General features: G+C 43.5%; 1 protein-coding gene across 3 annotated transcripts in view; it reads left to right on the plus strand.

The window, feature by feature from the left end:
• Positions 1–2,378: 2,378 nt before the first annotated feature.
• The window catches only part of TBC1D24 (TBC1 domain family member 24), a 1,120,122-nt gene continuing 1,110,304 nt past the window's right edge, over positions 2,379–12,196 (plus strand). For 2 of the 3 annotated variants that reach the window (XM_069646944.1, XM_069646940.1), the window contains exon 1: positions 2,380–3,083. The gene's annotated coding sequence lies outside the window, so the exon portion shown is untranslated. Of the gene's footprint in view, positions 3,084–12,196 lie in introns of all 3 variants that reach the window. The other variant, XM_069646948.1, reaches the window with a different exon arrangement.

Genomic DNA, 12,196 nt, shown 5'->3' on the forward strand with positions numbered 1-12,196 from the left:
GGGCACAATAATTAACTCCAGCATAAACGACGAACCAATGGTAAAAAAAATCCTAAATAGTTGCAGACAACTAACCTCACAAGGGATCATAATGCAGAAGAAATTCGGGCAATTCACGTGTGAGCCAGTGAGAAAATTTTATCAAAATAAAATTACACCAATTTTGATTTATGGGGCAGAGAACATGTTCAGCTGTGACCACAAGATATGGTCTAGGTGCGAAGGTTTTTTTTGGAAGAAAGTTCTCCAAATACCTCAAAGTACACCGACTGCTTGTGTTCTATATGAAGTAGGAATCTCCACCCTGAACGTAAGGATTACATGGAACAAGCTATTGCTCTTTAGGAAGACGCACGACGAAGCGAATTTACCACCGTTCAAAATCCTGTTGGGAAACGAAACAGGTGAAAAAAAGTCGGCCCTAAGAGACTGGAAACATCAATGTCGTGAGATCCTCAAACAGCTAGGGACGGATGAGTTAACACTATGGAATAATCCAGATTTTGTAAAAAGAAAATTTCTGGATCTCGACTGGATCGAAATTGGGGAGAGAAGAGCCTGTCAAAAATCCATGATAAATCAACCAAAAGAAGCAAAAAAACGGAATACACTTCAGAAATATCTGGCTCTGTCTCCGTGCAAGCACCTCAGAAGATACTATCTGATGTTCCGTCTAAATATTCTAGAAACAAAAGAAATTCTGAGGAACAGGCGTGCGATTCCAAGGGGAAATGCTCTATGCCGATTCTGCGGGGAGGAAGATGAAAATTTAAAACATCTCATTTTAAATTGTACTGAACTAAACGATCAACATGATAGTTGCATGGGAAAGGTGATGACAAATTACCAGACGCTTTCTGAAGAGGAATGGTGGAGACAACTACACTTGACTGAAAGCAAGTCACTGTTGATTGCATTAATGCGATTTCTAGAGTTACTGCAGAACCGTCTAAAAACGAGTCCAGTGGTTGCCTAAACAGTGTCCCACACAGTCACAAGTAAGGAGAGCAACCTCTCTGAAAAGACCGACAAGAAAGAATAATTGTTGGGGCGAAGTCAGAGGAAATGATTGTAGAATCATCCGTAAGAAGTAGACCAAATAAGGTGTTATAGAGAAGAATACTTAAGGATGATAGATGGAATGTTGTGCATATGCTAAAGACAAAGTTTTTCCAAAGTGTGTATAAACTAAATGAAAAAAAAAAGATTCTATTAAAGACAAGGAGGCAATTATTATCCCACCCACCCTCCCTTGATATGATATATGATAGTTATGACACGCAGGTGCACAGGTGTTTCAAGAAAGAACATTCTTTGGTTTGTTGCTCTTCCCATCCATCCACTCTTCTTGCTTGTTGTTCTTACAGCTACGAGTCCAGATTCTGATCAGCAGTGTGGCTCGCAGTTACAAGTTGTGGAGTGCGTGGTACGAGAGCTTCGCTGGATTTGCCTTCATCGTTATCATCTGATCTGTGCAGTGGACGTCTGGTTCAAGACAGCTACAGAAAGAGGAGTTGGGTTTAGAGTCATGGACTTATATAAGGAAGGGTCCCTGCTCATTGGTCTCCTGCAGGGCATGACCTGTCCTCCATGATGGATTGGGGAGCTCCCTTACATTGACATTGAACTCTATTTAGTTCTGTTCTTTACAACTTTTTTGTTTGAAAAGTTTTTTCTTTGCTGCTGTGGTTTCAGAGTAAAGATAGAAATGCATAACAATCGCCTCATTGTCTTTAATAGAATCTAAACCCCCATCTCACGTTAGTGTGGGGGATTAGCCATTGTGGCTCATTGCTCAAGATTCACACAGCACATTACCTCAACGTCATTAACACACTGATCCATCTATCATTCACTGCTATTGCCTTCTGAGTCTCATTGTAAATATTGGATTGTAAATTTTACCTGTAAATACCTGACAATGTATATCCTGCTTTTTAACTGTGTGTTATTGTTGTTATTGTAACCCAAGAGATGCGCCCAGATGCCTTTGGGCCAGGCGTGCGCTACAAATAAAGAAATACGAAATGAGTGATTCCCAAAATTGGATACAACTCATATTTTAGAAGTGGAGGAATCCGGATTGGTTGACGAGCTCGATCTACTTTACACTCACGTGTCATGGGCATGCAGAAAGATAGTGTGAACAGCAGATGCAAGTAACCACGTCTGTCTGGGACAGGCCCTTCTTTGTAAATTGAGAAGATTTTATAACACAGCAGCAAAATGTTCGCTGCAGCCACGGTAACAATCACCTCTCACGTCTGCCAAGAAGTCATTGGCCACGCCATCATTTTCGAGCAGAAGGTGGGAGGAGTCTATCCTTCCCCACAAACACCCATCACTGCCATTTTAAGTTTTCATACAAATCCCCCGAGCAAGAGAAGAAAGCAGTGTCCTTTTCAGCAAATTATGCTATTGTTGCTTTCAAGGACTCATACAAGCTGTCTCGCCAGAGAAAAGGGCGTTAAGCCAGCAGCAGCGTTATTAATTGAGGATATCATGCACCTTATTGGGGCCCACTCTGTGAGGTAAGCGGCAGTTGGACTGTGCTAATGCAGTGTCTGGCACAAGACCTACAGTGCGAGGAAACTTGCAAAGAATACTGAGAGACGCGAGGGCGTTGCATTCCTTCGGGTGGGACGGCACCTACAATAAGTGTGGACCGACCCCGTTCAGAAGAGCCACGTGTGTGTGTGTATACACTGAAGTGGGAGGCATCCTGGCATCCACCCTCTAAGTACGTTGGCGTGCGGCCAGAGAGCACCACCTGGGGCACTGCGTGGACGGCGCCAGTTCCACAGGATTGCGGGAAATAAGCGGTTCCCGCGGCTGATGCAATCGCATTTACCAATGCTGAGCCCGAGAAAAAACGCTTGCACCGCAACTGCACAAGGGACAGTGTGAGCCACGGAGTAATCATAGGGTAAACAGGCTTCCATTAAAAGCCTGGAGCCCTATGCACGATCCAAATCTTGATTGCCGGGAAGGAAAGCCAAACGCTCTGTCACGTGCAGATAATTAGAAGTACCGAAAACACAAAACCAGAATGTTGTCAGTGAAAACAAGTTCGAAAAACGACGGTAAGAAACACATGGTGCAGTCACATTGAAAAGCAGTTTCTTGTGCATTCAGTAATGACGATTTTTTTGGCGGGGGAAAAATGCTATAATGCTCAGCAAAAAAGAGGAAGAGAGACTCATTGAACACATGCTATTATTCGCTGGGGACTTTGGCTATTGGATGTTCTAGGGTCATGACCCTGCAGGTTTAGAAGCTGCATTTCTTGCCTGTCTTAAAACTAATATTGCTACACATTAATGTTTTTTAAATAGCACATTTTCTTTGCTCCTGGAAACTAGATAATGAAGATAAAGTATATTAGGAAGCCTCCGTTCTTGAAATTAGAACCAGAGATCAAATGTCCCCTCAAGACACATGGAGGAAACCCCAAACAGGCGTCGTTTACAGCTGAGCGTTCAAATGCAACTCTTCCACACCGCAAATCTTACAGAGCCCCGCCCTCCATGTGGAGTGGATTTGTCATACAGTTTGCCTAAAGAAGAAACAGTACCTCTAAGGCAGAGCAGCACAGTTGAAAGTCCGTGGAGCGTGTCGAACCCATCACACACCGCTCACGGGGCTGCTGACAGCACCTTCTGAATCAGACGTTGGCATGCACAGTGCAACACCATTCGCCCCACACCGAGGCAATGTCAAAGCTTCAAGTTAGAGAAGGGCATCAGGAAACCTTTAGCTCTGATGACACAGTTTCACGGAACGGACAGTCTGTTTCATTGTTTCCCACTGCTGTTGGGAAAGTTTAAGGCGTTGCACCACAATAATGCGCATAAAGATAACACCTGAGAAGGGCGTTCGGACTGGCCCATGGTGCTCAAAGACGTCCTCATTATAGCGGAGGCTGGTTCGGTACTGTTACCCATGAAAGGAAAATCACAGGTAGTGGCCAACACATGGGTAATAAATAGCCTGCATCCAAGGCCATATGCCGAAGTATGGTGAGTAATGGTGGCAAAAGGAATAGCAAGCACCGCTCAATTCAGGATAGAGAACACTTGTGTGGGAAAGTTGTCAGTGCCGCCCCGACACATCAAGCGTAGGGCTTGTTGAAGTTTCAGTCATTGCCAGTCGTTTAACAAAGACAGGCCCGTCAGACATGAAAGTGCAGAAGATAGGATGTAGAAACACGTGGCTATATTGTACATATCTTACCGATGATCCTGATGACTCGTAAGTTAGTTATAAGGCCGGTAGAACACCCACCGGCCGTCTTCATAACAGCTCAAGCCCGAATGACATATCTTATATACTTCACTCATTACACTCACCGAACCTTCTCCTGCACTGCCATTCACTCACAGGCACCAACATTCTAACAGCAGGCATGGATATCCAGCAGGACCAAACTCTACACCATAACACATCCATGAAAAACACCCATCCCAAGTCACAACAAAGCATCTTTGTACTTAAGGACTACAGCAGAGACATTGTTGAAATCAGTAAGGTTGCCCCCACCCACTTCACTTCAAGGTGATTTTGAAGACTCCCAGAATGGTGATTTAGAGTTGTTAATATGGGATTTTCATTATTATCCACCCTGTACATTCTCTTGTCTCTGTGTTGTCGCCTGGTGTGCCATCCCGATGACGATCTCCACATCTGCCGTTCTAAGTATGTCTTTTCGAAGAACCTTCCTGAAGCTTATAGTGTTCTGGTTCTCCTCAACTACAGCAAGGATGAACAGACAGAGGTTGCTGCAGTAAGCTCTATTTTCTGGTCTGTGAGCATCTTAATCTTTTCGACCGCCATATCCAGCTCACTGGCAAGGGTGTCATAGTTTTCTTCAATCGCTTATGCAACGTTTGTTGTCTTCAATCAAGTACCCTTTTTTTTAAAATATCTTTATTGGTTTATTTAACAATATAGCAAGACAATCGAAATCGATAGGACATTCTCAAATATAGATCAGGTGTCTAAACCCCCCCCCCCCTCACCCACCCCTCCACCCCATCACCGAGACCACGGGCAGGCCATCAGTGACCTATATGTCCGCTTACAAGCCAGGGCTATTACTTCGGTCTGAGGCGCTGTCCGGCGCCTTGGGGTGAAGCAGCGGTACCGTTAGTGCTACCCAACGCTGTAATTCTTCACAGAGATCTCCCCACCATTGAGCTTCGCTTGGGCATTTAGGGCTTTTGCAACCCATGGCTATGCGTCTTTTCGCAGTGATATATATCAGATCTTTGAGTCTATTGAGAGGTTTGGTTTTCCTGCTGCATCTGTAGTTGCCTTCAATCAAGTACCCTTGTTACTGCAGCCTGGTCTTGAATGTTATTTTAATTTCTCTGACAAATCTCTTGCACATTCTTATAACAGTCTTCCAATTTTGTTTATCCTGTGCATTTCTTAGATCAATTTTTTGTCCTTGTCTCCACAAAAGTGGGGTATCCCTCCGTAGGTTTGGCTTCACCCTTCGATGCTTTGCTTTCTGGTGGACTAAGTGCGTGTTTCATAGTCTGGGAACGTCATCAGCATTTGCAAAGAAGTTTGTCCCTAGACCCTTACCTGTGAAGTCAGTTTTGCCACAGCACCTTTGCTCCAATGGCTCGGGTGACATGTCCCAATAACCGTAAATCACTGTATTGTGTTCTTCAAGGATTACCTCTACCAGGGATCGAAATAGAGATTTGATGAATAGGAGCAAAAAGCTCCCGGGCATTAGATATCACCCAGTAAACACAAGCTAGCATTGTGGGACAAGGAGCTAGTACATAGTGTGCCACAAACATAACTTCCACTTGAGATGCACACCATGACTTAGTGCACATTATGCTTTAAAAGTCTTCTAGATGTGCCCTAATGCTCCATTATATACATTACAGTAAACAAATAGTGTTGCACAGATGTGATTGTTTTTCACCAGTTGACCTAGGGAGTGAAAAGTAGCCCCTGGAATCTGTTGGTGTCAAGATAACCAAGCCCTTCTAGGCTACAGTTAGGGACTAGGTAGCTCCCAGTTCCCTCCAATTTTGAACACTGCTCTACTAACATCTGGTAATACGTAAAAGTCCAGGCCCTTTCTAAGGATCTGCAGCGCAGCGTGGGGCTCCATATGCCCACTACAGTAGAGTGACCTCTCAGCTGGGCAGGATGTTCACTCTTTCCTTTTATGGAGGGATTAAAGGTTACCCCCCCACATTCAACTGATTGTCCCAGCATATCATATAGTAACAGGGGATGTACATACAGTGCTCAACAGAGACATGTTCTACTGTATCTTGAGCTCTATACATCAGGTTGTGTTCGGCACTGCAAAGTCTCATTGATGGCCTTTCAAACAACTCACTGCAATCCTGTGCTCATTGTAGCTGTATCCCAAGGCTAGCCTTTGCTCTTCTTCATATCGTTGCCATTTTTCCTTCTAGCATGGCCACTCCCATGTCCCCTGTGTGGCCCCTCATGCAGCCGTACCCTGTGCTACAAACACACAGCTCCCAACAGCATAAGGCCTCAATGCAGCATGTCCATGCTCTTTGAACGGTCCTCCTAATCCTCCTTGTTCACCCACAGACAGGATTCCTTTTACCCAGCATCTCAAGATATACATGCACCACCTCTATAGTTGCATCACCACTGTGATTCCCACACACTGTGACGAATTGAGGAAATGTATCCCTTCTCCCCAAGGGGGAGCCCCCTTGTGAGTGAGTTAAGCTCGCCCTTCAACCCTAGGGATCGAGGCAAGTGGGGCCTCATCAGGAGAGACTCCCTCTATGGGGCAAGGATTCCCGTTCCTTCGAGGAACACCCTACACCAGAAAACATGCAAACAGGCAAATATGGGACTGTCAAATCATAATGTCTATCAAAACTCGGACAAGGAAGAAGCTAACATGTCATTATTTGGAAGGAAAAGAAACTGTCTCTTTAGACCATAGTATCCAATCAACTCAGACGAGTTGATTGAAATATGAAGACTCGCCAGACATGAAGCGAGAAGAGGGATGAGAATCGAGAGAAGTTGTTGCCAAGCAGGGGAGATCCCCTGGTTAAGTGACGCTGAGAGGAGGAGGAGCCACAACGGGACGCAGAGCCTGCAAGATACAAACTTGCTGGGAGTTAGCAAGGAGAACTCTGAGTAGCCAGTGTAACCGCGAGGCTGAGAAGGAACAAGCTGAGTGGGGCTTACAAAACCGAGAGCCTGTGAAGGCGCACGCCGAGGGAGGCTTGAGATGTGGTGGTAGCGTGACCACAGGAGATCGCGGTGGGCAACAGGCATGTACAACAACGCTGATAATGCCACTGGGCAGCCGCAGCCAATTGCACAGCTCCCCGTTATCCTACTGAGTTGCAGAGAGGAGGATCAAAGACTGCATGTGAGAGACGCTGAGGAAAATGGAACAGCTTTGCGGTATAGAAGCAAAGCCGCTGTGAAGCCTGCAAGAAGCCGAGAGAGGTTTTCCAACAAAGAGCAAGGTAACAGGAAACCCAGGAAGTCATGCGAAGATCCCGAACAAACATTTTTAATACTGGCTAACTTGTCTCAGTGATACCAAGAAAGCCATGAGAGGAAGTTTGTTGAAATAGAACTGTAACAATCTGAGAAAGAAAACAATACCATTCCCTGAAGGGGAGGCTAAGGGAAATGTGAATTCCTCGATAAACCGGAACTGTATGAATGTAAGGTAATGTGGGATAACGTATCCTGGAAAGGAAGAAACTGAAAGTGAGAAAAGTACAATGTCAACATTCAAACATGTGTATAAAAGAGAGAGAGAGACATAGAGATGCGTGAAGGACTGAGTCATAAAGGGAATATGTCTCTACCTTGCCAAACAGAGAGGATCAATTTTGTAGCAAAAGGAGACGAATGGTAAGTAAAAAAGAGAGAAAATGAACAGGGGAAGACCCAAATAGCCTTAAGGATAAATCAATCTGAATCAAGGATTCTTCGGCCCAGTGTGAGAAACAAGTGGCCCAATTTCAGAATAGAACTGTATGAACTGATAAAAAGAGTGAGAAGATAAGCGTGGAAAGCACCAAGCAGGAGAAGGGGGTCATTATCCTGCTCTTTTGTTTTGTTGAGTTACTGATAGGGTCAGATAGGTAGAGTTTTGAAGGTGGACATATTCTTTTGGACATTGAGAAAGACGACTGACAAAGTACCTTAGTTATTCCTTTAGGTAAGGAATCCCCCATTGCTATAGGTATAGCTAAACCTTTACATTTAATATTTAATAAAACATGAGGTAATAAAGTCCTTAAACCTTAAAGAGTCTGCGTCCTTCTTCAGATCCTCCACAACACTGAAGAATTGACTGTGAGTAAGACCAAGAGACTTACCCAGCATTTGCTCTCCAATGCCAGCACCCCAATGGTTTTCTTGGGAAGGCTCAATCTGCTGGCCAGCAGCCCAGTAAAGTCTTCATTGATGGGCCTCTATCACCCATCAAGTCTGTCTTTTGCTCCCACTATCTCCTCGTCTTCCACCGGTCATTGAAAGTAACACAATCATTTGTGGATATCTCCTGCAATTTTTTTGGGGAGGAAAAGGTATCCCAGATCCACAGAGCACTAGGAGTCTCCTCTGCAGCACACTCCCATCTTTTCCCAGATTTGTCTATGCCATTGTTCACCATCTTTTGAAAGCAACTCCGGGTTTCATTTTTCTGTGTTTCTCTCCAGGATTTCCCAAGTCTGATTAGTGTGTCTTCAATGTTAAATATATTTTAGTTGAATATGAGCGGTATAAAATAAACAAGAAAGAAAGAAGAACCTACTGTTTTGAGGGTCACTGCATAAATACATATGTGCCCAGTTCTTGTGCTAAAATGGTAAATAGCAACCTTTAAGGTTAGATGGACGGGTTTAACACTGAAGTAAGCAGGCCATTAAACTTGGGAAAGGATGGTCAATATGAAGAGGTCAGGATGGTTTTGTGAAGGACAGTTGGAGTTCCCCACTTAAACAGGAAAGAGAGCAGGCCCTCACATAACAGTACAGGTGCCCACCTACATCAGATCATGCCTCACAGTTGTGTTTTATGCAACAAATACAGCTGAAAACAACAGACAATACAAGCAAAATTACTCAACACAGATAGGACTAATAACATAAGGAAAACCACCCTAAGTCAGAACGACCACAACAGCATTAGCACACGTCTCCTGATTGTGTTTTTATGCAGCAGTAGACAATTTAAAACAACCACAGGTGGAATTGCTCACTCCAGATAGGTCTCACACCATAACATAATGAAAAACAGGACAAGTTCCAATAATAAATATATATATATATATATATATATATATATTTGTTTTATTTTAAGTACTATACAGTTATAATGAAATAACTTTTAGTACATGCCACATCAACAAGAAAATGAAACAAAACAATCCTTCACATAAGTAATAAAACAGCCCTTCACGTAGGTAACATTCCTATTCTAAAATAAATAACATCTGAATAACATTTCTCAAATATTTGGTAAAATAAACAATACATACTTTGTCGCATCCTGAAATTAAAAGTGACCATAGATTTTCCTTGGTAGTAGTGCACACATGCACTCCTGCAGCTTTACAGGTGTAATTGCGTAACAGTTGTGATGCTGAGCATGAGCATAAGAGATGGAAAACAGACTCAATTTCAAGTTAGCCACACAAGCGAAAGATTCTGTAATTTCTCTGAATATTGTTCCACCCCCCCAACCAGCTAATTCGTCTTAATTGCGTTGAATCTGAGCCGCGGGTAATCACAAACCAAAAAATGTCCAATTAAATGTTTCATATATGCCGGGAATACCTGCCTTTCAAGTATATATCTTTTAAACCATTGACTCTTGGATTTGAATGACAGGTCAATGATCAACTGCTCAGTGATAAAAGATTGTAATAGGCATTTCATTCTGCCCTTATACGCTGGAAGAGGCATTAGAAGGGCATCACATCGTGATCTTGAGATCCACTTATCAGCTTATTTTTTTTATTGTTGCTAATATGCAAGTCTGCATATGTGAAATGTTGCTTCCAATTGCTTCGAACAGCCAACCCATGATTGCTTCAAACAGCCAACCCATGAGGGTGTCTTTTCCCGCTGAGCCAGCTTATAATAAAGGATTGTGCAATTTAGCATGACTTGTGCTTTAATCGGGAGGATGCCAAATTCCAACTAAACAATTTCTGGCGAAGTGAAAGAAGGAAGCCTTAATCATTTCTTTAGGATCGTAATTTCCAGTTTGGACATAGTTGCTAAGCTTCCCAGAGCCCATGCCTCGGCCTTATATGTCAGTAGAGGCAATACTTTAGTGGAATAAAGATGCATCAATATCCCTACTGGGTAGCCGCCTCCTTTGTGTGATAATGTGATAATACGACCGTTTGTTTGGGCTGCTTTTACCTTAACTCAATCAAGTTGACTATAGCCCTTGAGTTTAGAATCTCGAGTAGTGCCCAAATATGTGTAATGAGTAACTTCCTCAATAGGCTCACTATTTATCTTCCAGTTTATACCTGCAGCCCTTTTAAATGTATTTTAAAAAACCATGATGTTTGTTTTAGATATGTTAATCCTTAAAGAGTTGGCAACCAAATAGTCCCAAAGACCATCCAATGCGGCCTGTAGCCCTCCAGGGGTTAGGTCAAAGAGGACGATGTCGTCCGCATAGCCCATCCACTGAAGGACCATCAGTCCCAGTTTAGGGGCTATGCATTCCCAGTCAGCCAGTGCCTTCCCCATATCAGAAAGATATAATGTAAAGAGCATGGGAGCCAAAATACAACCTTGCTTGACTCCCAGCTAGTGGTCCCCCCATTTCCCTCCAATCATACCTTGACCCTGGTCTGATTGTGCAGCATCACCAACATTTTTAGTAATCCCGGAGGGATCCCCCAGCTTTGGAATTTACCCCAGAGTATGGCTCTATTGACAGCGTCAAAGGCGGTACTATAATCTTTGAATGCAACGTAACAGGTCTTTTACGTATTAGCCATGCCTGCGGAATCACTGTCCTAAGGGCGGGAATGTTGGTGGTGGTAGTAGTAGAGCCCTTGCGATTAGCAGTTTGGTTCAATAGTATGATGTTCTCGGCTGCATCTCAAAAGCTCAGCTCCTCAAGGAGAATGCAAGCAAAGACTTTGGTTGAGATATCTAGCATGGCAAGGAGCCTGTAGATTCAGTGGTCAGCAAGGGACCCTTTCTTAAAAACTGGGACTAGAATACTGTCTTGCCAGGATGGAGGTATGGACTGCGTTTTGGTGATGCAGATGAATAATTGATGTAGAACAGTTGCCCACAGGGTGGAATCTCTTCTTAAGAGTAGGTTACAAAGACCATCGGGGCCTGGAGCCCTAGAGGATTTACTGGAGGTCATCGATTTTTCCACATTGTCTCTATTTTTTGTATAGGAGCAAACCCCAGATGCAAGATCGGCCAATGGCATTGCAGGTTCTGATCCTCCAAGGACACAACCAATATATGCAATCCATTCAGTCTCAGCTCAGCCACCCCGTTAATATAAACAAGGTGATTTCGATTCCCATTTATTATGTTTCAAAATTTACAGGTGTTATTTGTGAGTGTAGCATGGACCAGATCTTTTCATGGTCGGCACTCAACAATATAACAATGGAGTTTCAGCCATTTAGCATAATTAGTTACAATATTTAAATTGACACACGTACATGGCACAGAACTCACCATCAGTAGGATGTCTTTCATAGTCACCCAATAATGGGGCCTAAGGAACCCCTTTTAACAGCCAACGGACCCCGACAGACCTATTAGGTTTCTCGCAATAGAGACGGTTTCCTGATTGTGAATCAACTAAATGAAAGCTATTCCCAGCTAGAAAGTGGTGTTCTTCATCTTATCTTGTATCTGTACAGCGCTTCCTGCCATACATAATAGTTTTAAAGTGCTGTAGGATGCATGGCCCTTCAGCAGACTGTAGTGTGAGAAAAACAAGAGAGTAGCAGTCCAATGCATGCAGCAGAAATTGGAGTTTAAGCACTCTACGGAAAGCAGAGAACTCTAATGTGGAAACGTTGGAAGCCGAGGAGAGGATGGAGAATAGGTGTTTTAAAGATGGTCAAAACTATGACAGCTGGACCAAATTGTTTTAGTGGGACTCAGCTGTATGGGGCGCAGTGTTATAAGAGGATGGTAGCAGGAAT

This window comes from Ambystoma mexicanum, chromosome 2q (assembly GCF_040938575.1).
Source record: "Ambystoma mexicanum isolate Mex_15411 chromosome 2q, UKY_AmexF1_1, whole genome shotgun sequence".
In the NCBI taxonomy this organism is placed as follows: domain Eukaryota; kingdom Metazoa; phylum Chordata; class Amphibia; order Caudata; family Ambystomatidae; genus Ambystoma; species Ambystoma mexicanum.